The sequence below is a fragment of the Bacillus rossius genome, chromosome 18 (genome assembly GCF_032445375.1).
Source record: "Bacillus rossius redtenbacheri isolate Brsri chromosome 18, Brsri_v3, whole genome shotgun sequence".
Taxonomy (NCBI): domain Eukaryota; kingdom Metazoa; phylum Arthropoda; class Insecta; order Phasmatodea; family Bacillidae; genus Bacillus; species Bacillus rossius.
In genome coordinates this window covers 5248924-5253203 of record NC_086345.1, presented here as the reverse complement: position 1 = coordinate 5253203, position 4280 = coordinate 5248924, and the positions used below count along the sequence as shown (strand labels likewise).

The 4280-nt window shown below is 29.0% G+C and overlaps 1 long non-coding RNA gene across 1 annotated transcript; it reads right to left on the bottom strand.

Moving 5' to 3' along the window:
* Nucleotides 1-675: 675 nt before the first annotated feature.
* On the bottom strand, nucleotides 676-4073 carry LOC134541153 (uncharacterized). The gene is made up of 2 exons (XR_010076559.1): nucleotides 3902-4073; nucleotides 676-3756 (listed from the first exon to the last, which is right to left on the bottom strand). It is a non-coding gene; the product is annotated as an uncharacterized LOC134541153 (long non-coding RNA).
* Nucleotides 4074-4280: the final 207 nt, after the last annotated feature.

Below are 4280 nucleotides of genomic sequence, written 5' to 3'. Positions count from 1 at the left end.
GTTCATAAACATTTAAAGAAATTGCTGCAAATATTTCAGTTCAATGAACTGATTCAAATAATAAATTATAGGTTGAAAGATAATCTAGTAATGAAGCCAATAGTATTATTAATTAAAATCTTGTCTGTAATCTCAGAAGTCAGAGAAGTTGAACCTTCATGCAAAACCCAGAGCTGGTAGGCAATAATTTTTTTAATTTACTAATCATTTTCGGGATTTTTTTTTATCAAAGATTGATTAATTTACATTGATTGATACCAAACATATACAAGAACTTCAGAATACAGATTTTCCTTCATATCGAAATATTGTTATTTAAAAAAAATTATTTTCTTTTATTGATAATACACTTATTGGAATTGGCTCTAGAATATAATAGTGAATAATCTGTACTTGTCTATGATTTGTTTTTTTTATGTAAGTGTATAGTGTTTTTTTTTAATGGTTGTTGGCTAGTGTTATGTATGTATGTGCACTATATGCAAATGGTAGTTCTGATAGTATATGTTCATAATAACTAATATACTGATATCAGACTAGCTCAAAATTGGTCTTATTGTACATATATGAATACTTTATAAGATATGTATTGAAATATTATTTGAGTTAAGGAAAATTGTTACTGTAGAGTGTAGATGATTGATTGATTATTGAAAAAAAATTCCTTCTCAACCATTAATAATTTTTACTGCTTTTTATTAATCTTCATAAAAATTCACAAGTCACCATGGTTACCATCTTCCAGCCACAAAACAAATATTATCAGTAATTTTAAAATACATCAATAAATATTATCAGTGATTTTAAAATACATCAAATAAACTCGTTGCATTCATGAAATCATTGTTTATTTACATTGGCCAGCCAAACAGTAGATAAAAAAAAGCTGTTCTCCACAAGCCTGAAACAAAAAAGAAATCAAAGTTAAATGATAGATATTGTACTAAAGAGAAATGAAACTGATAAATAAATGTATCAAAGAAAAAAGTTATGCATACGAGAATGATAAATTAATTTCAAAACCATTTTAGTTAGAAATTTGATACTTTCAATATTTTGGTAAATTCTCATTTATGTACTACAATTAACATTTTTCTTTGTCCTTTCAAACAGATATTTTTTTCCAAATACTTTTTGACAAAAACTCATTTATGTGAAAAAAATTATATGAAAAACATAATTCTATTGCTCTTGTGCCCATTATTGCAGAAAAACTAGGTATTTAACAATCCAAGTAACTACACAATTTCAGAAGTTTGTTTCTCAGGGCCTCAAGTGATGTAATTGCTTGTTATTAGCTTAAGCAAATCTAGGCTTTGACTCAAGCAAAATGTTTACAAGTTGAATTAATTTCACGTAATGCATGTCACATAAGCAGTTTTTTTTTTTTTTTTTAAGTATCTAACCAAAGTCTTCGGGGAGAGTATTAGTAGGTAGGTTATCAAAATTTGTAAGATTCTATATATATATATCCTATATGGTCATATTTTAGTCGTATCAACAAAATGCCTACACGAGAATAGATGTCAGCATGTTATTTTGCAGCAGTCGATGGCATTACTTCATAGTACAGTTGTGAAATCACTACAAAATGTGTCGGATGTATATTGCAATGATTTACAATTATTATCGGTAATCGCATAACTGCAGAGTTCAGAGGGTGTTAGAAAATTAAAATATACCACACATTGTTTTTTTTTGTTTCTAATAATATTAGTTTATATTCCTACAAAGATGGATTCAGAAATTTCCTAGAGTAACAACTTTTCCACACAAACCAAATTTGATAAATAGTAATTCTTAGTACTATGTACTTCACCAAATAAATTATTTTTAAAGTCTAGGTAAAACTTACCTAAAGAATAATTGCTTACACCATTTTACAGTAGTTATGAAGAAGTTACCTTTCCCTAACCATTTTCATGATTTAACAGCACTTATGTAACTAACCTAACCAAGTATTGCAACTGTGAACTACAGTATAACCCTGTAATTGTTTTCAAGTGAGCATGCGGAAAAAAACATAAGCAGTCGATGGAAATTTAGCCATTCCAGTGTTTTAACGTTTTACCAATGGACTCATTAAGAAAATATAATGTTAAAAACCATTGATCAGTACCCTTGATGCTTGAATTTGCTTAACCAATCCAACAATTATACAACTTCGTTGTGCATCAATAAAGTAAATCAATCATCAATACAGTAAACGTCTTTGATTATACTGCGCTAATTCCCAAAGATATTTTTAAAAAATTGAAATAAATTGTTTAACAGTAGTTTAATGTTAAAGCAGGTAAGTATAAACAATACAAAATTTGTAAAATCATGTGAATGGTTGGTTAGCTAAATTTAAAAAAAGGTAATTTTCTTTTGTTGCTGCTTATCCATAAATTAAATTATAAAATTTTGAAAATACCTTTTCAGACACTAAAAACCTTCCTCTATTAAAACTGTAAACAGTTTTTCTTAATTCCTACTGGTTTTCAAGAAATCACATTTTGCAGGTCACACTAGATAGCTTATGCAGTGAAGCAGCTGTCGCCATTTTTCCCTCTAATTGCATTGCAGATCCTGTGGTTTTCCATATATATAAGAATGTATTTATTTTTTATTTGAATATTATAACCTAATGAAACATAAATAATAGTTTTAAAAAAGTTACGAGTCTCTAATGTGTATCCAAACCAAAACGCCAACCCTTGACAGGGATTTTTTATAGCAGTATGGAGGCGCAAAGCGCAGATTAGTTACCTGCAATAGCACGTAACCTGACATATAAAAGGAATCATTTGTTACAAAATGAAAATTTATTTTATATGTCAGGTTATGTGTTGTCTCACGTAAAAAATCAGAATTTTGCACCTATAAACTGCTAAAAAATATCGCTCTCAAGGACTGATGCTTTGGGTTTGGAATGCACAATAAGGAGTCACATAACTTTTTTAATGTGTTAATTTACGTTTCTGCATTGCAATATCCAAATAAAAAATATACAATTTGTGTATAAAAAAAAACAGGATCTGCAACTCAATTAAAGAACAACATGGTGACAGGCCCTTTACTGCACAGGTAATGTAATGTAACCTATAAACAGTGATTTCTCAAAACCCAGTCTGAATTTAGAAAAACTTTTTCAGAGTAAATACAGGTACATATTTAAAGTTTAAAAAAAAGTGTCCAAAGTTTATTTTGCATACAAAAAGCAGCAACGTGAGATGATAAATTAAAAAATCACTGTAAAATGTATATTGGTTGGTTAGATTAAGTTAGTAACATCCAACCGTTCAATTGATTTTACAGAATTTTTAATTGGCGCTATCCGAAGCTAACCAAATGTAAATTCCACTGTACTTAGAATCACTGTACGTATAATGTTACTAACCTAACAAATTTCACTGTATTTTTAATCCTGCTAACCCAAGGGCAGTATCTCAATATTACAGATTTGTAATAAATAATCCTAACCTATCCACATGTTAAACATGATAAACTACTTGCAGTATCAAACAACCCTCATAGAGAATAATAATTTTAAACATGTCAGGAAGAAAAAACACTTTAGGAATTTATAATTTTTCCTGCAATACCCCAAATTATATTAAGTGCACTCACCTGAATGTAATTCAGCTCTGGTAAAAATTATTTTAAAATATTTTTACTTAAATGCGGTTAACTGCTACACACCAACAGAAAACATTTCTTATGATTTTATACGTTGTGCGCTCATGAACATAAGATGAAATCTCCACACGCTACCTAAAATTTAAAAAGATAAGCCTATAGTGTACAAAAATTTATATAAGAAATGATTACTTGCCAAGAATAACACAAGCAATGTTAACTTGTAAACGGACAAAACTAATTTCCTAACAAATCAAACAGAAATAGCTCAATAACTTACCTGAAAATCTCATAATTAGTAACAAGGAAATATTTGTGTACATTTGTTTTACTCTTAAAAAAATATAAAATAACATTGGTCAACAATTTTTTGATCAATAATGCAATGTTTGTTTTGAACGTACAGATAAAAAAAATAAAAAACAAACCCGAACATGTACGAACCAGCCCGAAGGGCAGGTCGATCTATGGGGGTGAAACTTAGGCTGTCCCTGTACACTCAGGCCACTGTGGTTGGAGATCAATGTGCATTTAAGGGAGCTAATGGCTATTAAAGAAAGAACAAAATATTTTTTGTTAATTCGTCACATTAATAATAAGTTGGATTATATTTAATTCTACACAAGTCCTGTTGTCATTCTGGCACACACACACATAAA